A 24,871-nucleotide genomic window follows, 5' to 3' on the forward strand; every position below is an offset into this window, starting at 1 on the left:
AGAGTCTGATGCTTAATTGACTGAGCTACCCAGGTGCCCCTATTTATTGGCTTATTAAGAGACTTTATCCTGATGCTGTTGGCTTGTAAAACATTATAAATTATAATTCCCACAGTGAACCTGGCAAAGACACATCTCAGTCTTGAGTATAATTTACCCTGAACAAAACACCCCCTTTATACTTCAGAAGTAACAATCACATGGTAATTTTCTGCTGATCTGGATGTTTAAGAATTTCATCTCAATTTTTCAACTATTTTTTATTTGCCTATGTTTGTAAGCAAATTGGCACAAAATTCTTCCAAAAAATGTTAGTATGCATCTTTTAAAAGTAATTTTTTTTTTTTTCTAAATTGGGCTTTAGTCACATATACATGGACAACTATTAAGAACGGGAGAAGAGGAAAACATTTTTAAGTCCCTGTTATAGAACTGGGTGCTTTTGCATATTCTACATCATTTAATCTTCAAAAAAATCCTCTTGGGTAGGTATTTTTAGCTTCATTTTTTGCAGATGAAGAAAACGAGGCTCAAAGAAGTGGTGCTATGGGAATACAATAACACTAGTCTAATCAGTCTCCGCATTTCCTCTTGATGAGTATTTTGATGGCCTTAGGAGAAATGAGTTGGTAACTTGCTTTTAGCCCTTGCTCCAAATCATCCGTGCCATAGCAACACAGCTTACTACAAGGTGATCATAGATAGCAAAATTGCGTCTGTTTGATGTTGCAGAGCAAATAAATTTCCTAACCCCCCGAGATGATAGTGAAAATATTTTAGCTTCCTTTTAACAAAAAAAATATGGTTTATAAGTATGACAAGAAACAAATGAGTAAGTAATAGTTATCTCAGAGTATTTAAATCAATTGGAAATACGTTAGATTTTTGGAGAATATGTAACAGCAGTAACAGAAATGTGCATCAGCTCTTAAGAGCATTTACCTGTTTATAGCAGTCTTAGTAGAAGGTAATGCTTGGATTAAAATAAGAGATTGAGCAAGACTTTGAAGTCTTATGAAGCCAGGCATGCCAAGGCCCTGGCATGTAAATGTGCTGTGGACAGAAGCAAGGAAGAGACTGCTTATCAGAAGGATCTTTTCACTTATGAAAACAAAGTAAGACATTCTATTCTTCTATCTCCAGAAATGCAGTATGTGGGAAAGCTACAAATGTTTTTGTTTTTGTTTTTCAGTTTTCCCAGGCCTTCCAAATAATAGCAGCCTTAGTGATATCCCATTAAAATTGGGCTTTTGGGTTTTTAAGCACGGGCTATTCCTATACAACGAGCAACTGTTCTAACACAAAAGAGGGGCATGTTGGGATCTTAGGATTGTCGTATAGGCAAATATCATGCAAAATATATTAATCTGGTAAGACTAGCTAGACTCATATTCCAAAGTTCAATGTCAATATGAGAGGAATAGCCTCATGCTATACTGTTCGGGACTCAAAGACCTTTGATGACAATCATTTGAAAAATACTCAACTTATTTTCTATAACTTAGTTCATTTGCCTCTTTTTTGAAGTACATGCAGTTTTGTTTCTACTGAAGTTCACTTTCAATACCACTTTCATTCATTCATTCACTGGGGACTTGTGAACTGTGACAGGGGAAAGTTCTTAATTTATTAATAAGTAAATTAATTAAAATATAAATGTATGTGCTATAAGTGCAGATGAGAGACAGAAATCATATGCTCTCTGAGTGTAGAAAGAGAAAGCATTGCCAAAGTGGGTGATTAAGAATGGCAACAGCAAGAACGTGGTATTTAGACTGAAATAAAAAGAGGTAAGATTTATACATGTAAAGCTGGCAGCTGAGGATCATGGAATAGTGATATCCAGTTAACAAACGAGAGAGAGAGGAAGAGAGAGAAAACCAAGGAGAGGCTCAAGATCATACATGTTAAGAGGGTAGGAATAAGAAAAAAAGAATTTGCAAAAGAGAAATAAAGGAATAGTAAAATGGCAATATTTATTGTCAGTTGAACTGACGTTTTAAAGAGAAAGTTTGAAGGGAAAGGTGATACGAATTGTAATTACTAGAGTGAAATGAAGAGAAATCTGGCAAGTTAAGGATGAAGAAAGCCTTTGACGTTCATTGATCAATGGAAATTGAGAAAACAGCTTTAGTGAAGTGGGAGAAGAAAGAAACCTTACCGCAAGAGGTTCAGAATAAGTCCACGGTGAACCTGTAGAGTCAATAAATAAAGGTTTCACCTTTGAAAAATGTGGCCATGAAGTGAAGGATTGGTATAAGGCGGAAGCTTTAGACTAATAACTTGAGTGGTAGTAAAAGTATGGATTGAAGAGACTATGTTTTTTGTTTTTTGTTTTTTTTTAAATTTTTTTTTTCAACGTTTATTTATTTTTGGGACAGAGAGAGACAGAGCATGAACGGGGGAGGGGCAGAGAGAGAGGGAGACACAGAATCGGAAACAGGCTCCAGGCTCTGAGCCATCAGCCCAGAGCCCGACGCGGGGCTCGAACTCCCGGACCGCGAGATCGTGACCTGGCTGAAGTCGGACGCTTAACCGACTGCGCCACCCAGGCGCCCCGAGACTATGTTTTTTTGAGTCGAGAAGACGCGTGAAAAAATTAGTCTTTGTTGAGTAAGGAACCACTACGGTGGGATACATAAAGATAGATTATATAAGAAAACAACAACAACAACAACAACAACAGCAACATTTAAAGTCCAAGGAAAAGCTTGGTTTTCCTGTAGTGGGAAAAGTTTTTCAGGTGAGAGAGAGATTAAAAACACTGCTGTAAAGTAGTGATGAGGCAGCTAATATTTTCCTAAGAACTTCTAATTTTATATATTGGCTAATTTTGTAACTTTCCCGGAGAATAGAAGGTCACGTGACGAACACGGAGGCACCAGGTGCCTGCTGCGATGGATCTGAGGGACAGCACATCGACTTGAAGGAAAAAGACAGGTGTTACTAAGCAGGGATTTCTATAGCAGAGCTGTTCTGAATGATGCAAAGGTACAAAATAGACCAATTGAGGAATGCTATAAAATGAGGAAAATCGCACCGCTGAGATGGTTGAGAAATCAAGATACAGCCTGTTGTCAATAAGGGTTGTCAGAGTGGCTGAGGATGATGAAATGGAAGTGGTAAAAAAGGAACCTGTGAGTCGGGTGACAAAATCCTTTTTAAAAAAATGTTAGAGTGTGTCCTTAAATAGCTGATTCATAAAGTTTGGTGTGCTTTATAATCATTCTAGGAAATATTTAAACATCGGGCCATACCCTTGCAGATTAAAAGTTATCAGGTTTCAGGGACAACTTGACCACTTATATTTTGATAGTCTCTTCCAATATTTAGTAGTCTAAATATTGAGATCATTATCTTAAATACATATATATATACACATATATACATATATGCATAGAATAAATGATGAGGAAAGAAATGTTGAAAAAAGTGCAAATAATAGACAAAAAGTTAAAGTTTGTAGAAAGATTCCCATTGCTTTTCTTTTTATTTTTTTAATTTTTTTTGTTTTTTTATTGTTTTATTATTATTTTTTTATTTTGAGAAAGAGAGACAGAGAGTGAGCAGGTGAGGCACAGAGAGATAGGGAGACACAGAATCTGAAGCAGGCTCCAGGCTCCAAGGTGTCAGAACAGAGTCCAACACGGGGCTCAAATCATGAACCGTGAGATTGTGACCTGAGCCGAAGTCAGAAGTTCAACCGAATGAACCACCAAGGCGCCCCTTCAATTTGAGCAATTCTAAATGCATATCTCATCAAGTCAAAAATGCACCTGATAGGTGCCTAGTATGTGCTCAAAAGGCACCAAATGCTGTAGAATGGAATTAGTGATTTATAATCCTTTCCCTCAGAAAGGTGAAGATGTCGTGAATATTTAAGTGAACAAAATTAAAAGAATAGAAGACCCAGGTAATGGGGACACTGGCCACTGATTTCTGAAGTCTCACTCATGTGATTCTGGACACAGTGTGCTCTGAATTCTCTTAAAACACATAAAACCAATGCTGTGTAGTTCTTTGGAGTGGTCCAATTAACTTAACATGTAGGTTCTTTCAAATTGGAAAATCATTCTAGGAGGACTAATTGACAATACCTCTTAACATCCTAATAAATAGAGACCTTACCTAAATTTTAACATCTACAATTTTAGGATATTGCTTAACTACATATAATGATATGTAAAATGCTCGAAAGATGTCTTTAGGGACGCCTGGGTGGCTCAGTCAGTTAAGCACCCAACTCTTGGTTTTGGCTCAGGTCATGGTCTCACAGTTGGTGAGATCAGCACATCTGTGCTGACAGTGCAGAGCCTGCTTGGGATTCTCTTTTTCCTTCTCTCTCTGCCCCTCCCCTGCCCACTCTCTGTCCTTCTCAAAATAAATAAGTAAACTTAAAAAATTGTTTTAAAAGAATATATTTATTTATGCATAGGAAAGAGAAATTAAAAGATGGGAAATAAGTCTGATGTGTTAAAAACTTCAGTGATGCCTCTTAACCATTTTTGCTATACTATCTAGGCACTTTTACCTTTATGATCTGATTCCTCCATTAACAAATATTTAAAATTATATTTTACTATGATATTGGTATAAAGACAATATTATATATTAAAATATTTTCTTTGACTTAAAATTTCAGTTTCTTTGGATCTTAAAAGAACTTAGAGGGACTGCTGGGTGGCTCAGTCAGTTGACCCTCTGACTCCTGTTAGGTCATGATCTCTCGGTTTGTGGGTTCAAGCCCCACGTTGGGCTCTATGCTGACAGTGCAGAGACTGCCTGGGATTCTCTCCCTCCATCTCTCTCTGCCCCTCCCCCACTTGGTTTTCTCTCTCAAAAGTAAATAATCTTAATTTTTTAATGTTTATTTATTTTTGAGAGAAAGAGACAGAGTGTGAGTGGGGCAGGGGCAGAGGGAGAGGGAGATACAGAATCCGAAGCAGGCTCCAGGCTCTGAGCTGTTAGCACAGATCCCGATGTGGGACTCGAACCCACAAACTGTGAGATCATGACCTGGCTGAAGTCAGATGCTTAACCAACTGAGCCATCCAGGTGCTCCCCCCTCCCCAGTGCTTCTTAAAAGCAAGGAAAGGGAAAAGTTTCCGAAGGGCCATGCAGCGTCCTAAAATATGGCCTCATCCTTACATTTGGAGTAGCCCTGTATGGGTGTGATAGCTGAGGTTTTCCATCACCTGTATATAGTTCATTAAATCTCACTGCAAATTAAATTTCTCAGGGGCAGGGGTTGAATATTACTTATTCTTATTTCAATTCTTAGAAAATTGCAGACTATCAACAAACATTAGTTTAGGGGAACTGCAGCCACCCATAGTGACTTCAACCAGACGTTGGTTGTGAATTGTGATTATTAGAGGAGTTAGGTCACTTATCTTGCTGCATTTAAAAGCAAAATCCTAAATTTTATTTTAGTAAGAGAATTCCTATTCAAAGTCACTACTGATTTCTTGTAATGAGGAAAGCAAAGCAATGGATGATGAATGTTTTTTGTATCTGTAAAATATCTAGAAGAGTCTGTTAGTTCACACCTTTAAAAAGAACATCCACTTAGGGTTCTTAAAATTATTTTTAATGTTTATTTTCGAGAGAGAGAGAGACAAAGCGTGAACAGAGGAGGGGCAGAGAGAGAGGGAGACACAGAATCCAAAGCAGGATCCAGGCCCTGAGCTGTCAGCATAGAGACCGAGGCAGGGCTCAAATCCATGGACCTTGAGATCATAACCTGAGCTGGAATTGGACGCTTAACCAGCTGAGCCACCCAGGTATCCCTATCTATTAATGGTTCTTGAATGACTTACTCAATATTAGTAAAATACCTCAAGTTGAGATATTATTATGAGGCTTTTGCTTAAATAAAGGTTGCTTCATGAAGAAGGAATGGATATTTCTGAGATTTTGTAATAAATGATTGTTTTTTAGGTTGAGCAGAAAAGAGGAAATATGCTGAACATTTTAGGATGTGGCAAAGCCCTGACTCTCAGATCTCAGAAGAAGCTGCTGGCAGTAGGTAAGGAGAGGGATGGGAAGGAGCAGGTATCAGAGTGAAAGTTCTAGGGACAGGAATGGACACTTAACTTTAAGAAGCAGTGATGTCTGGCCTCCAATTTTGTAACTTTCTTTTCGATGTTGTAAATTCCCTACATAGTATATGTATATATTTCCTCAAGTAGTTTTGAGTTACCAATGTCTTAGGGAATAAAGGAAAAGGTTGTGTCCATTTTCACAGGTAAAGGATGGACAAAATAACCACAAAAGCATGGCTGGATATAAAGGAAATGACTAGAATTAATGAAGAACCATTTGAGACAAAAATTCAGAGGAAGATGTGACAAGTAACCACTAAGACATATAAGCACTCCCTAGGGGTTCTCAGAATTATTCTGCGGGAAGGATCCTGATGTCACAGACTGGGACTTTATTTAATTTAGATATTAAGGGAAACGGTATGCAGAAACTTTGGGATGTGGAATCGCATTATTTAAATGCTACCTGAAATTACCACATAGACAATTTACAGAAATTCAAACACTGTAAATATCAAAATGAAGAAATCCAAGCACTACATGTAGTAAGCCAAACACAGTTCTAATGTGGAGGTTCATCTGACATTTTACTCATCCTCTACTTTTATTTTCCCCCAGTGGGTAACTTCCTAGAGATTATCTTCTATGACATGACATCTCTCTTCTCACACTGATTCCCCTCCTGTGGCAGAATCCCTACAAGGGTACCATCAGAAGAGTTTTAGAATTTCAGTGTAGTGACCAAAACAGATTAAAATATACATTAAAAAACACACTTCTATTTTAAACATTTCTTAATTGGGATAATGCGCTTCTGTGGCAAGCTACTAAAGTATACTTACTGTGTAATAAAATGACTAATTAATCCTGAAAAATGTGTTAGGATGTAATTGTGAAGTTTTAGCAACTTAAATAAGCTTCTCAGATAACTTGTTCTAATGGGGGAAATATCCCAGAAGAAGATACTATTAGTCATTAGGTGATAGGATTACATAGTTAAAATCATCTACTTATGTAGCTATGATTCTATCAACCTTTGTGTCTGCATGTATGTACGTGAATGGTCAAGCTAAATTATTTGGGTTTTTACCCAAATAATTTACCATTCAAAAATGGCATGCAGTGACTATTTGTAATTTTGCCAATACTGATGTTATTAAAAACACTAGAAACACTTGGAAAGTTATGCACTTTTTTCTATTTATATTTCAACCTACACCCATGAATATATATATGGGTATATATATAATTTTAAAAGTTTTTTCTCAAAAAAGTAAAAATAGACCTACCCTATGACACAGCAATAGCACTGCTAGGAATTTACCCAAGGGATACAGGAGTGCTGATGCATAGGGGCACTTGTACCCTAATGTTTATAGCAGCACTCTCAACAATAGCCAAATTATGGAAAGAGCCTAAATGTCCATCAACTGACGAATGGATAAAGAAATTGTGGTTTATATACACAATGGAGTGCTACGTGGCAATGAGAAAGAATGAAATATGGCCTTTTGTAGCAACGTGGATGGAACTGGAGAGTGTTATGCTAAGTGAAATAAGTCATACAGAGAAAGACAGATACCATATGTTTTCACTCTTATGTGGATCCTGAGAAACTTAACAGAAGACCATGGGGGAGGGGAAGGGGAAAAAAAAAGATAAGGGAGCCAAACTGTAAGAGACTCTTAAAAACTGAGAACAGGGGCGCCTGGGTGGCGCAGTCGGTTAAGCGTCCGACTTCAGCCAGGTCACGATCTCGCGGTCTGTGAGTTCGAGCCCCGCGTCAGGCTCTGGGCTGATGGCTCAGAGCCTGGAGCCTGTTTCCGATTCTGTGTCTCCCTCTCTCTCTGACCCTCCCCTGTTCATGCTCTGTCTCTCTCTGTCCCAAAACTAAATAAACGTTGAAAAAAAAAAAATTTAAAAAAAAAAAAAAAACAAAAAACAAAAAACAAAAAAAACTGAGAACAAACTGAGGGTTGATGGGGGTGGGAGGGAGGGGAAAGTGGGTGATGGGTATTGAGGAGGGCACCTGTCGGGATGAGCACTGGGTGTTGTATGGAAACCAATTTGACAATAAATTTCATATTTAAAAATAAATAAATAAATAAATAAATAAATAAATAAATAAATGAATAGTTTTTCTTTCTAGAATTTCTGTATGGGATATAGCCTTCCTGTGCTATTTTCTTTGTTTTATTTTATTTTATTTTATTTTATTTTATTTTATTTTATTTTATTTTATATTTTTAGAGAGAGAGAGTTGGGAGAAAGTTGCAGGGGATGAAAGAGAGAAGGGAGAGAGAAAGAGAGAATCTTTTTTTTTTTTTTTTCAACGTTTATTTATTTTTGGGACAGAGAGAGACAGAGCATGAACAGGCGAGAGGCAGAGAGAGAGGGAGACACAGAATCAGAAACAGGCTCCAGGCTCTGAGCCATCAGCCCAGAGCCCGACGCGGGGCTCGAACTCACGGACCGCGAGATCGTGACCTGGCTGAAGTCGGACGCTTAACCGACTGGCCACCCAGGCGCCCCGAGAAAGAGAGAATCTTAAGCAGACTCCACGCTCAGTTTGGTGCCTGACACAGGGCTACATCCCACGACCCTGGGATCATGATCTGAGCTGAAATCAAGAATTGGATGCTCAACCGACTGACCCAGCCAGGCACCCCACCCTGTGCCATTTTCTAAACTCTGGAGACTCATTTGGATTTGTCTCACCTGTCTGACATTACTGTGACTCCAGCATCTATTCAGCCTTCTCCCCATCCTCTCCCCACCCCCATAGGGCAAAGTTTTTTTGTTTTTTTTTTGTTTTTTTTTTTGTTTTTTTTACATTTGTTGTTTCTTAAATGTTTCTTTATTTTTGAGAGAGAGAGACAGAGCACGAAGGGGGCAGAGAGAGAGAGAGGGAGGCACAGAATCTGAAGCAGGCTCCAGGCTCTGAGCTGTTAGCACAGAGCCTGATGCAGGGCTCAAACTCACAGACTGTGAGATCATGACCTGAGTCAAATTCGAATGCTTAACTGAGCCACCCAGATGCCCCAAAAGCTGAAATTTTTTTTTATTTTAGGCTAATTTTTAAAAAGTAGAAATATAACTAAGGAGGGAACTAAGCAACATCAAGAAATTAAAATACACTAATGCTGCTTTGTATACATGCTCAATTTTTTATGACTGGACTCAAATGACTGGCCCTACAGAATTTTGTTTTAATGTGATCAATCATCTATTGTTAAATTTGTAATATTTCTCCCTATTTTGGCATCCAGTTACCATGAGTTACCCTTTGGATTCCTCAAATTCAGTTTTACTCATCAAATTTTGCTTGCCCTAGTGTGTTAATCCTTTAGTGCTTATTGATGTTACACTGATACAACAATCAAGTAATAAACTTATAACTTCTCCTGTATGTAATTGGGTATTTCAAAATACAATTGAGTCACATACACCTACATTGTTCATTTATTCATTTAAGGATTAATTCAAATGTACTAATTTAACGCCTATTGTGTGCCAAGATTTGCATTGTATTTAAGGGCACCAAAACCAAATTCCTCTACTCTACATAATGGGAACTTCAAGAATGCAGTCATGAAATCCCAGTTAGAGTGTATAAATAGAGAGCTGTCTTTTCATCTCCTTGTCTCAGTTTTGCACCAAGATACTAAGATTTTATATTCTGACCACCTGAACTATAACTTTCATAGTATATTGTCAACACTAAAAGTCACCTGCTGGTCTACGTGCCTTCTGTGGAAATATAATATTGAGGTTTCCTGTTGGGCCAAGATATTTTTATATATTATGTATCTAGGTAGTTATATTTGTAGCCCCTCTGCCTGATTCTTGTAGCCCTTTGGCTAATTCATTTAAGACACAAAATGCTAAAATTGCATTCTTTGTGGGACATAAAATGCCTACTCCAGACTCATAATCAGAACAGATCCAGCAGACTTCTAAAAATGATATGAAGTATATTTGGATGAAATTACTGCCTCCATGGCACATCGTTATGACAATATGTTTGTGGGGTTTTGTTTTCTGTTTTTTCCTACCTTTAGTTTTTGGATTCATCTATGACAACAATAAGCCTAAACAACAACAAACTTCTTAATAACCACTAAGGAACTAAATAACTAGATCAATATCTCTGACAATGTGGTCTTGTACCTACAAAATTTATACACACATATGGATTCAGGGAAGATAATTTTATTCAATATTGTTCCCATAAAATACCCAGAATTCCATCACTAGGCATTTATTAACTCTATTTTTAAATTGATAAAAATGTGTAATCGTTTTGGCCAGTAACCTCTCTCACCTGTGTCATGTGAATGCCAACTTGAAAGAAGCATAAGAGGGGCGCCTGGGTGGCGCAGTCGGTTAAGCGGCCGACTTCGGCCAGGTCACTATCTTGCGGTCCGTGAGTTCGAGCCCCGCGTCGGGCTCTGGGCTGATGGCTCAGAGCCTGGAGCCTGTTTCCGATTCTGTGTCTCCCTCTCTCTCTGCCCCTCCCCCGTTCATGCTCTGTCTCTCTCTGTCCCAAAAATAAATAAAAAACGTTGAAAAAAAAAATTAAAAAAAAAAAAAAAAAGAAAGAAGCATAAGAAAGCATTTTATTGGGGACTCTGAAAAAGATGGTACATTATAACCTACTAAAAAAGAAAGCACCAAAATAATTCTCTGAACTTTTTTATTATAAGGGAAATATTGTGATGACATGTGAATTATTTCTAACGCTTGTTTATATATACATGTGGAAATGAGAAGGGAGAAATTTGGAAATTAATCTGTTTGGGTTTTTTTTAGGTAGCTAATTCTAATTTCATCTTCAAAATGTACTTTGGAACATGATTCAATTTGTTTATCTGAAGGAATAAGTTAACTAGCTAGCTATATCTATACCACATATCATATTTCTACTTTATTTTGTTTTCCCCATTTAAAAGTGGCACAATTGGGGCGCCTGGGTGGCGCAGTCGGTTAAGCGTCCGACTTCAGCCAGGTCACGATCTCGCGGTCCGTGAGTTCGAGCCCCGCGTCGGGCTCTGGGCTGATGGCTCAGAGCCTGGAGCCTGTTTCTGATTCTGTGTCTCCCTCTCTCTCTGCCCCTCCCCTGTTCATGCTCTGTCTCTCTCTCTATCCCAAAAATAAATAAAAAACCTTGAAAAAATAAAAAAAAATTTAAAAAAAAGTGGCACAATTATTTTAGAAAAAAATACTAAAAAAATTTAACAAGAGAACTTTGATAAAGTTCTACTGAGAAGAAAACATGAACTTTGCCAGTGATAATTTCACTGCAGTCCTTTATCTGTTCATTTTTATGCAGTTTAAGATAACCACATATATCTATATTTTTATGTTCAGATAATTTTCCCTCCAATCATGTAAGCTACTAGCTTATAAAAATAATTTTGATGGCAATATACCCTATTACATGAGAAAAATATAATTTACTTAATATCCAAATCATAATGGGGTTTCATATGTAAACTATCTCAGAGATGAGTAAATTATTTAATGATTAAACCCACTGTTTTAATTATGAATATGTTAATATAAGACATGTACTCAAAATAAAAAAAATATGAATTCCTCAGGTAAGTATTTGAACCTAAATCTCCAATGAAAGCCAAAACAAAAAGATATTTAGAAATAATGTATTTTATATGCTTTAATCCAATCAGGTAATAATTGTGTTAACTAACACTATAGGTATTAGAATATTGTTATAAATTAATATCCAAACAAATCGTTGGTTTAGTGTAGTATATACAACATGTCTCTGTAATGGGGTTAACCAAAACAAAGATCCAAAAGTTCTAGCCACTTTGATTGGGCACGTGAAGTTGAAATAATAGAACTTTACCTCACTGTGCTTCAATCACTTTCGGTTAAATAGGCATAACAGTAATGATGCTTGCTGTCAACACCTCACCCCCCACCAGCACCAAAAAAAAAAAAAAAAAAAAATACATAGAGATTTTGCCCTACATGCAAGCTACCTGGTTTTGTTTGGTCATTTTTTTCGTGGATCCTGGTAGAAAACACGAGTGTCCTGTGTTAAAGTCAAAGTCTGCTTCATTACTCATAGCAATAGATGGATTATTAACACTTGTGCTGGTTCTCTGAGACCTAATTCCCACAGAACTATGCAAAGATGGCTTGATGACACTTGTCCAGTGTCTTGTATTATGAAAGAGGACCGTGCTTTTAGGTAATTTGAATCTTTTATAAGCATTTGCTTCTTTTGCCCTGGAAGGAGATGCTATTTTTATTATCCTGGACAGTAAGCGTCCCCATCTCATGCTCTGGAGGAAGGCACTATATCTTTCAAAGCTACACTCCTCAAATATCCTTAAAAGTTAATTCAGAACGAAGGACAGTGCATCCCTTTAAGATAAGCACAAAAATAATGGACCCATAGAACACTACCTCTCAATGTTCACCTAGTAGGTTTTCGATGTATATATTCACACATTCATGTATGTGTGTATATACAGTCATTTTTATATTTCATGTATATAAAGCATACAGTGACCTATTACCATTTATTATTATCCAATTCAGCATTCTCTGATTTTCTCTGTAGTACAAAGCATTCTAAAAGGTGTTGAACATAAAATATCAAAAGTTCATTCAAAGAGGGACACCTGGGTGGCTCAGTCGGTTAAGCGTCTGACTGCAGCTCAGGTCACTATCTCCTGGTTTGTGAGTTCGAGCCCCGCGGCGGGCTCTGGGTTGACAGCTTGGAGCCTAGAGCCTGCTTCAGATTCTGTATCTCCTTCTCTCTCTGCCCCATCCCCCATTTGTGCTCTGTCTCTCTCTATCAAAAATAAATAAATGTAAAAAAAAAAAAAATTAAAGTTCATTCAAAGAAATTGCATACTCAGGCTTTAGACAAATAACTACATAAACAGTTTTGAGTATATATTTTCAAAGGTAATGACCTAGGCTATGGTGGCCTATGGAAACCACTTATTTAATTTTAGATCTGAAACATGAGTGGAGCTAGGCAGCTGGCTTTGGGAACAGAGAACATTCTTAGCATAGAGATCAAAAGTTTCTAAAATGGAAAAGAACATGGCAGTCTCGAGAAATAAAAGCAAACAGATATGGTTTGCATATAGAAACCTGGAAAAAAGAGGTAGAGTATGAGGCAGGAGAATGGATTAGCTCACATCAGGCGAAAACTTTTTGGTCATGCTAGTATTTTGGTATTGCTTCTATGGGCAATGTAGTGGTATCAGCAAAATAAGGCATATTTCTCCTACCATGTCAAACAATCAAGACTGCAACTCATATTTATTCACTCAATCACTATTCTTCATTCTGTACAGAAACCTGAGTGCAGAACAAACCCTGGCTGCTTCGCTCCTTGGTAGATTCAACCAAGTTGAAGTAATTGTGTTCTCTATGGGTAATGTAAAAGCAATATTCAGACAAGTTTAAACCCAAGAAAATCAGAGAGAAGGAAGGAACTACAAAGTGTTGATTATTTCCGGGGCGCCTGGGTGGCTCAGTCGGTTAAGCGTCCGACTTCGCTCAGGTCATGATCTCGCGGTCCGTGAGTTCGAGCCCCGCGTCGGGCCCTGTGCTGACAGCTCGGAGCCTGTAGCCTGTTTCAGATTCTGTGTTTCCCTCTCTCTGCCCCGCCCCCGTTCATGCTCTGTCTCTCTCTGTCTCAAAAATCAATAAACGTTAAAAAAAAAAAAAATTAAAAAAAAAAGTGTTGATTATTTCCTGGGATTACATATGAATTTTGTCATTAAAAGAAAAAAAATGGATGTGGGGAGCCTGGGTGGCTCAGTCCCTTGAATGTCTGACTTTGGCTCAGATCACGATCTCTCAGTTGACAAGTTCAAGCCCCGTGTTGGGCTCTGTGCTTCAGCTCAGAGCCTGGAGCTTGCTTTGGATTCTGTATCTCCCTCACTCTCTTCCCCCCCTCCCCACCCCCGGTCATGCTCTGTCTCTCTCTGTCTCAAAAATAAACACTAAAAAAAATTTTTTTTTAAATGGATGTTACAAAGTTTTCTATGTGGAGTTAGTAAATTTTTGCAGAAATAAGGACAAAGGCTCTGTTTTGGTGAAATACACACATGAGTAAAATGAGTTTTATCAACTACGTTGTTCTTTCTAACCTCAAATTGAGAAATTAAAGGGCTATATAAATTGCAAACAGCCTGTCCGAGCAAGTTCAGCATTGAATTAGGGCTTTGAAACATTTGCTGCCTGGAGTAGGCTGTTTTGAACTTGTTTCAAAGTCTCTAGAGGCCGAGGAAATTTTATTATGTAAATTTAGGCCCACAGAATCTAAGTCCTTCCATACCCTCATTACTCTAGAGTAAGGGGGTGTAGAAGACGAATATATGCTTTTAATAAGCAGATAGATGTACTATAATCTTAATAGAGAGAATGAAGATCATATGTAATCTCACTGAGGTGAAATTTGGGCTTTTTCATATACCGTAAGTCACTTTAAGAGCAGAGAGATTAGGTTATCATTATCTAAATTCACAGAAACGTGATTTTAAAAACATTATTCATACTTGATCTCTTCCCTCAGCTATAGTACATATCTCATGAATACTAGCCAGCTATTTTCTATAGACTTCTGCTACCTTAACCAAGACTGTTGTGATGATTACAAAAAGATAAGAGATAACTAGAAACCCATGATGAAATTTTAAAATATTGAGAATACGTTGTGGCTAAAATCTTCCCAAACAAAGAATTTGGTGGTGTCAATACTGTTAGAAAAATATACAACAAGAAAACTGTTCGATGCAAAATGTTAAATAATAAAAGTGGAGAAAAGCAGCCCGCTAGCCATATTGTAACAAAATGAAGCTGATAATTAAAACAAAACAAAACAAAACAAAACAGAACTTTCCAGAGTTTACTCATGTTGGAGACCTTGTATCCATATCCATGCTGCCTATGATCTCAGGAAATTCTCTGCAAAACGAGAAACTTTACAACATGTAGGTACAATATCCTGAACTAGGGGCATCTGGGTGGCTCAGTTGGTTAAGCATCCAACGTTAGATTGTGCTCAGGTCATAATCCCAGGGTAATAGGATCGAGCACCATGGTAGGCTCAACGCTGAGCATGGAGCCTGCTCAAGATTCTCTCTCTCTATGGGGCGCCTGGGTGGCTCAGTTAAGTATCTGACACTTGGCTTTGGCTCAGGTTGTCATCTCATGGGTCCTGAGTTCAAGCCATGTGTCAGGCTCTGTGCTGACAGCAGGGATCCTGCTTGGGATCCACTCTCCCTCTCTCTGCACCTCCCCTGCTCACTCTCCCTCTCTCCCAAAACAAATAAATAAACTTAAAAAAAATTTCCTGAACCACATCCTATGGTTTACATGCTAACATTTTTATAGTATTGCAGAATATAATGTTGCAAAAACCAATCTTATGACAATTGACGTGTCAATAAGTCAGATACATATAATTGGTCTATAAAAGTACTAACAAAGAATTATAATTATTCATTCATTAGATAGTTATAGAGTTCTACTATTATGCTCAGCTCTAGAGGTATACAAAAATAAATGTCATGAAGTCTACCTTCAAAAAAGTTGTTAATAGGAAGGTAACATGCATAAACAAATAACCATGAAATCTAAATGAGAAAATGGCTATGTTCGGGATACTTCACTCACTTTTGTTAGTACTATGTCCTACATCAGGGCAGAAATCAGAATCATTCTTAGTAGCACATAATTAAGGTATATTTTTAAGATAAGGCTGATTAATGTTACCAGGCTATAACTTCACATGCATCAAAAATATCAATTATCTTCTCGTTTTATTTGAGCCCTTTCAAATGATATTGTAACATGTTGCACTATACTTCCCATCTCTTCTATCCAGTTAGAGGAAACTATATAAAGTGTCTCTAACCCTTTCCAAAGTTCCATTTTCAGTCATTATTTCCACTGTAGTAAGCAGATTTTTAAGATAGCCCCCAAGATTAGTGGCCCCTTGTATACTTCCTTTCCTTTGGGTATATGCAGAATCTGTGCCTATGATGAAATATCATTCCTGTGATTTAGTTATTTACTAGTCTGTTGACTTTAAGTCATTTAAAAGAGAGATGATCTGCATGGGCCAGACTTAATCAGGTAAGCCCTTTTGAAAAAGGACTGGGTCCTTTCTGAAGTCAGACGTTTCCAAAGTTGGAGAGGGGCCATCAAAGGGGTTATAGCACAAAGAACTGCAAGCAGCTTCCAGATGCTGAAGGTGGCCCCGGGCCAATAGTTAGCAAGTCAACCCAGGCTCTAGGCCTATAATTAAAGAAGCTAAAATTTTCCAACAGCTAAGTGAGCTTAAAAGAGTACCTGGACCTCTAAAAAGAAATACGGCCCAACTGAAAACCTGACTGCAGCTTTGTGAGACCCAGAGCAGAGAGTCTGTCCAGGCTTCTGCCCAATAAAAACGGTGAAATAATAAAGATTGCTTCAATTTGCTGAGATTGTGGTCATTTGGTATATAGCTGTGTAAACAACAAAACCTGTTCCCTGCCCTAAAATCAAAAGGTGAAGCCACAGTTTGGCCCCTATTCCTAAAGCAGCTCCTTCAAACTGCCGGAAACTAGACCTTCTTAGCTCATCTCTCCCTTGATGATCCCTTTGTCAGTGTCCCCAAGCTGATTTTGTTTGTTCTGCAGACCAATGTTCCTTAAGATCTCAGTTGAGAAGCTAAGTGTTAACCACTCTCTCTAAGGGCCACAAATGTCCTAATTTGCCCCACATTTTGATGGTCTTCAAGAGCTTTCTCCCTCGAGAATCAGTCAAGCTCTTCCCAGGAGGCTATGTGGCTCCCATAACATGGCAGCTGAGACTTGTTATCACTGCCAGAAGGTCTTCATGGCAGCAAGGCGTCTATTTGTATTTTTGTATTTTTGTTGTGCTCCTTGCATGTTGCTTGTGATTGTATAGCCCTGTTTAAACTTGCTGTGTAGTTTCATCTCTAACATTTTGAGAGTCACTCACTTAAGTATTGGTCTCTCACAATATATTATTAATGCTTTTATTTGTTGTTCTATGTTCTTTTTTTTAAATTAAAAAAAATTCATGTTTATTTATTTTTGAGACAGAGAGAGACAGAGCATGAGCTGAGGAGGGAAGAGAGAGAGAGCAGGAGACACAGAAACCAACAGGCTCTAGGCTCTGAGCTGTCAGCATAGAGCCCGATGCGGGGCTCAAACTCACAAACTAAGAGATCATGACCCGAGCTGAAGTCGGACACCCAACCAATTGAGCCACGCAGGCGCCCCTGTTCTGTGTTCTTTTTATTGCTACTGTTTTTTTGCTGCACTAGTGACAAATCCAGGCCTACATTTTCTCTTTACAGAATCTTAATTTAGGAAGCAGAACTTAAGGAACTGAGAGTACGAAACAAGAGGAAGGAGAAGACGTAGGAAAAAAATTCCAATCTTTCACTTATTTCTCATCAAATATTTTAAAAGGTCTAATCCAAGCTCCTTCCAAAAAACAGAGTCCTTTTTTCTAAGGACATCCTCCCCCCAGCCAGCCACACTGGGTTCTCCAAAGCCAGGACTCTACTCCAACTATGTGATTCTTACCCAAGTGCCTCTTTCTCTTCTCCCTCAGGTATCTCACAGCTTTTGTTGAGAAGTCTAGATCTTGCTAGATCTTTTTCTTCTTAAGACTGGTCTTTCCAGTCTTATCTCTTTCTGTTCAATTTTAGGCAGAATTCTGTGTCCCAGAATTACAGCAATCTGATATTTTTCTCAAAAGGAGAGTGGGGCGTGTATGCAGAGAGATTTCTTTGGCAAAACGGTGATGTGTTTTTGCTTGTTTGTTTCTACCCATAGAGGAGTAGAGATTGTTAATAAACTACTCAGGTTTTCTTTTAACTCTCCCGTCTGGGTAAATTGACTTAAAAATTCAAATTTGACATTTACAAATGTAGATTTTAAAAAAAAAATGTCAAAAAAACAGTATGTAGCTCGAAGGATTCAGGTTTTGAGTCAATGTCTCTGATACGTTCTTCAACACGGTGGGGCTGTCAGTAATGTTTTCATTCAGAAAGTGAGCAAAGTATCTCCCTTTGAATTAGATTTTCACACTGTAATGCTTAGAAACATGAATATATGGACTGTGCCCTCTAGGATATTGGTTGAGAGCCAGTTACCAGGAGGGACCACAGAGGAATTCTGGCTTGTTATTACATCCTTATTTAGGTAACCCGATTTACCACGGGTTTCTCCAGAATTCTGAAACTACCAGAGACCTCCCTAACCTGACTTCAGTTGTGAGGTTTTAGTTTGTATTCTCCATGAAATTATGTTGATAGGACCAATCGGAGCTTAGAATCTATAGAAGAGAGGAAAAGAAAGAAGATATCCCCAGAACTTATGTACAGCATGGTGATGATAATTACTATATTTGCAAGTTGTTAAGAGGGTATATCTTAAAAGTGCATACCATACACACAAAAAAGTGCCTATGTGGGTTGACAAATCTGTTAACCAAACTGATTATGATAGTCATTTTGCAATTGACACATAGATCAGTATGTTGTACACTTTAAACTTATACAATATTATATGTCAGTTATATCTCAGGAAAGCTGGGAACAAAACAAAACAAAACAATAGCATGCAGAATGTTAATCAGCACAAATGGGAAGGATTTACTTTTTTCTTATTGTCTTCTAAAGGGTTTAACTAGTGAAAACAGATATCAGATTCTGCATTTATAATAAAATACATGTTCGTAGATAGGAGGAAATATAACACCCATGATATTGGTCAAAAAAGAAAAAAAAGAAAATGAAATACCAAAAAGATTGGTCTAATTGTATACAAGGCAATCTAAATATTTTAAATGATGTTTTGTTGTGTTTAAGGCATTGACATTTATACATACAGGTAGATGCATATATGTGTTTTTAATGTGTGATCTATACATATATGTATACATATTTTATGTGTGTGTGATATTGCTCGGTCTATGCAAATTACACACAGGATGGCAAGATACTGTTTACAAAACAAGTAAGCCTGCTGGGTTTAATCACCACAAACAATAAGTCTCTCTGAACCTGCTGCTAGCATTGGGTGTCCTTTATTAGTGGATATATAAAGACCCCTTTGAATTTTTAAAATCCATTGCTGCTGCTTTCCTTACAAGTGTTGTTACAGCAGTATTCTGACTTGACCTACATTCTCCAGATTCCTTTAATATTGTGACGTTCCCTTTCTTACTACTAAAAAAATGCATCTGGGCAATGGAGTTGGTAGATTAGCAATTGCTTTTTCTTCCTAGGACTATGGCCAAATCCATGTTTTCCTTAAGCATCCCATTCTGGGCAACACCTCTATGTCTGGGTGAAATAAATCTGCTAGCCTGCATTTCTCCTCAATTAGGTAGCTACATCCCACAAAGTGACCCGCTACTGGCTAGTGCACTGGGACACTCTAATCTTCTCCCTTCACTAGAAACCATAACTTTCCTCAGGACTGATAGACTTTCAAAGAAAGTATATTTGCGTATGTGACAGAGACAGTGAGGGGACAGGTCTTTCACTCCTTGTATACAAACAAACTAGTCTGTGAAAAATGTATCAGTCAGAATGTTTATTTATGAATTCCAATCTCACTTTTCTCATAGTTCAAATTTATTGTTTTTAATTTTTTTTAACGTTTATTTATTTTTGGGACAGAGAGAGACAGAGCATGAACAGGGGAGGGGCAGAGAGAGGGGGAGACACAGAATCGGAAACAGGCTCCAGGCTCTGAGCCATCAGCCCAGAGCCTGACGCGGGGCTCGAACTCACGGACCGCGAGATCGTGATCTGGCTGAAGTCGGATGCTTAACCGACTGCGCCACCCAGGCGCCCCTTCAAATTTATTGTTTTTAATAGACTTATGATTTTATTTCTTGTGTAGTGATGGTACAGTGGCAACGATTGGTGTGTGTGTGTGTGTGTCTGAAATAAAACTCTTTCATTCACTATTCAGTGTTTTCAACATTGCCCACAAATCAAAAGCAACCTGTGTTTGCAGCAGTAATCACTATTTCTAGAATCTGGCTCTGTTTGTGTGACTGCCTCTTCATTTTGGGCTCTATCCAGTTCTTTCGTTAAAAAGTCTTCTTGTTTGGATTATCCTTCCATAAATAGATATACTTGCATCCTGTTTCCTAACCTACATATGTCTAATTTTTACTCAGTAGTGAGTCTCTTAAGAAGTCTTTTTCTTTCTTCCTGTCTTTAGCTGTTCCATTTCAGATCACTACAACCAAGAACCCACAAATCAGATAGTTGCCAGGTCTCTGTAAAGAGGCAGCCAAGAATATGAAGAGCAAATTAGTAGCCAGAAAAACCTGGATATATTTTCACTGCCGGATATTTCTCAGACTTGGGAAAGTTACTTTTATCAACTTGCCTCATTGATCTCATTCATAAAGTAGGCACGGTGAATGCCTATCTTGTTTCAATTATGACATTATGAAAAGAAAATACATAATAAAAAGTTATAAATGGGAAGCATAATACAGCTAGAAAAAAGCTAGACAGTAGTAGAAGGCAAAGACCTTAGAATTATAGTGAGAAGACCTATAGAGAATTTGGAGCCCATTCTCTAGAGGTCTGTTGTATTTTTGCACCTTTTTGAACAGAAACGATGACTCCATTTATACAAGAGAATCTTTCTAAGGATGTATATATAGCAAACAACCCTAGAAGATAGAGTATCTCCTTTTGAGAAAATAACAGGTTTGTTTAATGTCCAGTATAATAGAGATGTCTCCTTGTGGGAAAATCAGGCTTACTGCCCATTATAAAATATTTGGCTCCCCTAAGATTGAGGCTTCTCTCCTATAACACAGTACATTGAAAGAATACGTGTCATCTGGCCCTCTTCATGTCACTGTGGAAATTGGAACTCTGCAAAACTGCTGATACTCTGGCTACTGCTAGTGCTCTAAGTAATCCTTTTTTTTTTCTCTGACCCAGGAGTCTCCAGACTTCCGCCAGCATCTATGAAAGTGTGGCAGGCCTACTTAATAGCTGGTAAGCAGTTAAACTTCCAAACATTCAGCTCTTGGCTGACCGACCAGAAGGCCTAACCTCAACTGCAGTATTTATGATGACAATTAAAACAACCCACTTAAAATGATCAGATTTCAGGTTTTTCATATTATGGTACAGGGAACTTAGCCTAAAACTTTCTTTTTTAAAAAAGTTTTTTAAATATTGTATTTATTTTTGAGAGAGACAGACAGAGTAGCAGTGGGGAAGGGGCAGAGAGAGGGGGAGACACAGAGTCTGAAGCAGGCTCCATGTTCTGAGCTATCTGCACATAGCCTGATGCAGGGCTCAGACTTGTGAACCGCAAGATATGACCTGAGCCAAAGTTAGATGCTTAACCGACTGAGCCACCTAGGCACCCTTAGCCTAATACTTTCTAAATTACATCAAGCATTAAAGACCATGGTCCCAGAAATGGAATGGCTGACAAATGGGGGAAGAGATAAAAAAAAAAATGGATTTGTATTTATTGAACTTTATTTTCGATGGAGTAGTTGCAGTATCATTTGGTACCTATGTGACCTAGGGAAGTAGGTCAGTATGTTAATAGTAATATTAATGCTAACATTAAAGATTTCTAATTTAATATCTCATACAGTTTATTATAAGAGCAAGATTCAGACTTAATCATATCACATATTTATTCATAAGATGGCACACAGAGTCACAAAAAGTATATTATGCATTTTATAACTTCCCTGAACTCTGCTTTTTTTTTTTTGTTCTAATAGCACCTTGCATGAAAGTATTTCCAAAAAATTGCAAAGATATTTTAGTGGCACGATTCATCCTATAACATGATCAAGTTCAGATAGCAACGATGCTCAGAGTAGAAGGTGAAACAGAAGGAAGAAACTGAAAGAACAGATGATACCAATAAGAAAAATAGCAAAATGGCATATCTAAATCCAAGCCTATCAATACATTATTTAAACACCACAATAAGGCCAAGATTATGATATGAATAAAATGCCAGCTCCCAACTATGCATTGCCAAAAAGAAAACCACTTTAAATATAAAAGCAGAAATAAGTTAAAAGTAAAAGTGCATCAGTCTAACACAAATCAAAAGAAAGCTCAATTACTTATATAAAAGTCAAGGTAGATTTCAAAGCAAAGAATAATACTAGGAATAAAGAAAGTTGCTTCATAGTGATAAAGGGATAGAAAGTCAAGAAACCTCATCAAGAGGACTTAGCGATCCTAGATGCTTAGGTGGCTAACAACAGAGCTTCAAAATGCATTAAGTAAAAATTGTAAAACTGAAAGCAGACATAAACAAATCTCTAATTATTATTGAAGACTTACACACTCTTCTCAGTAATTAGTATCACACATAAACAGAAAATCAGTTAGGATATGGCATCCCAAAACAGTGCTATCAGCAAAGACCCAATTATGATATTTATAGGACTCTCCACTCAATAGCAGCAGAATATACATTCTCTTCACATGAACATAAAACATTTTCCGAGGTAGACTATATTTTGGCCCATACAATAGGTCTCCATAACATCTAAAAGTATTCAACTAATAGAAAGTATGTTATCAGATCACAGTATGTCGATTCTCTGTAAACTGATTTATAGATGCAATGCAGTCTCAATCAAAATCCCAGCAGTCTTTGTGGAAAATAACAGCTAAATTGGTTCTGAAATTTTTATGGAAATACAAAGGAGCTGGAACCATCAAAAAAGGTCAAAAAGGGAAAAGATAGTTGGAAGACTTGTACCCTTTAACTTCAAGACTTATATAACTACAGCAATGAAAGAAGTGTGCTGTTGGTGTAAAGATAATCAAAAATATCAATGGAATAGAAAAGAGAGCGCAGAAATAGACCCACACTCATATGATAAATTGATTTTTGACAGAGGTATCGAGTAATTCAATAGGAAATACATAATCTTTCAAAAAGTGGTGCCAGAATCTTTGAATAGTCACACAGACAAAATGAATTTTAGCCCTTCCTTCACACAGTATAAAATATTAATTTAAATGATTAATAGATCTAAATATAAAAGCTAAAGTGTATTTCTAAATTCTAAAAAGATTTTTTAGTGTAAAATCTTCGTGACCTTAAGTTTGGCAAAGACTTCCTAAGTAGATACCAAAAGCACAAACTCTAAAACAATAAAAAATTAATAATAATAACGATTCATTGGATTTCCTAAAAGTTAAAACTTTTTCTTTTAAAAGGAAAACACTATTAAGTAAAAGAAAATCTCAGCTACAGATTGGGAAAAAAGTAATTTCAAAACACACATCTGGCAGATTTTTTTTTTAAATCTAGACTACTGTAGCAAACTCACAAGTGATAGTAAGACCAACGACCCAATTTAAAATAGCCAAAGATTTGAATGATAATCTCACCAAAACTGAGGGTGACAAAATAGGTGAAGGTAGTCAAAAGTACAAACATCCGGTTCTAAGGTAAGTAGGTCCTGCGGATGTAATATACAACATGATGACTCTAGTTAGAAATACTGCATTACAGATTTGAAAGTCCATAAGAGTAAATCTTTTAAAGTTCTCATCACAAACAACAACAACAACAACAACCAAAAAAAACACCCTGTAACTGTGTGTTGTGATAAATGTTAACTGAACTTACAATAAACGTTACTGAACATTAAGTAAAAATTGATAAAACTGAAAGTAGACAAATAAATCTCCAATTATAACTGAAGACTTACACACTCTTTTCAGTAACTAATATTGCAAGAAAACAGAAAATCAGTTATATTTAGATATATAAATGCATATATAAATATTTTATATTTATTTTATATTTATATTCATATATAATTTTTATTTATAAAATATTTATATATGCATTTATATAATATATAATATATAATATATTACATATATAATATACATTCATATAAAATATAAATATGTATTATATATAAATATTATAAATTATATAAATATTTTATGTAAATATTATCCATCGTGATTACATATATAATATATAAACATAAGACAATAATATATATAATCACAATGTTGTATACCTAAAACGAATACAATGTTATGTCAACTGTATCTCAATATTTAAAAAAATAAAAAAATAAAAGCTTAAAAAAATCTATATAGTCAGCAAACAAAGACAAGAAAATGTATGCTATATTATTAGTTATTAAGGAATGCAAATTAAAGCCACATTGAATTTCTACTACACATTTAATATCTTGACTAAAATTTTAAAAATTGAACATATCAAGTGTTAGAAAGCATTTGGAATAACTGAAAACCTCATATGCTGCTAGCAGGAATATAAAATGGTACATTTGTAAACCTTTGGCAATTTCTTAAAAAGTTAAACACACTCCTGCCTTAATATCTAGAATGTCTAGCAGGTTTTATCCAAGAGAAATAAAAGCATATGTCCATAAAAAGTGTTTCGCATAATGCTCTTAGCATATTTGCAATAGTCTTAAAATGGGGGGGGATAAACAAAGACACAGCATCTATCAACAGATAAAGGAATAACTAAATTTTGTTATATTCATACTGTAGAATATTATTTAACAATAAACAGAATGAACTATTGATATATGCAATGAACACAGATTAACTTCAAAATAACTATACAGTGAAAGAAGACATACAAAGAAATGCTATATGATTCTATTTTTATGAAATTCTAGAATATTCAAAATGATCTACAGTGACAGAAGAAGATGAGTGATTATCTGGGGACGAGGATGTGTGAAGGAAGTGGGAAAATACTGAGAGGGGCTGGAGGAAGTGA

General features: G+C 36.7%; 1 long non-coding RNA gene across 2 annotated transcripts in view; it reads left to right on the top strand.

Annotated features, from left to right (window-relative positions):
* Positions 1 to 24,871, top strand: part of LOC147582056 (uncharacterized) — an 83,689-nt gene that overhangs the window by 29,199 nt on the left and 29,619 nt on the right. Inside the window, exons 2-3 of one of the 2 annotated variants that reach the window (XR_015249832.1) lie at positions 5,941 to 6,028; positions 21,040 to 21,096. This is a non-coding gene — a long non-coding RNA (uncharacterized LOC147582056). The remainder of the gene's footprint in view (positions 1 to 5,940; positions 6,029 to 21,039; positions 21,097 to 24,871) is intronic. The other variant, XR_015249833.1, reaches the window with a different exon arrangement.

The sequence above is a fragment of the Puma concolor genome, chromosome B1 (genome assembly GCF_028749965.1).
Source record: "Puma concolor isolate L17-30 chromosome B1, mPumCon1.1.hap2, whole genome shotgun sequence".
In the NCBI taxonomy this organism is placed as follows: domain Eukaryota; kingdom Metazoa; phylum Chordata; class Mammalia; order Carnivora; family Felidae; genus Puma; species Puma concolor.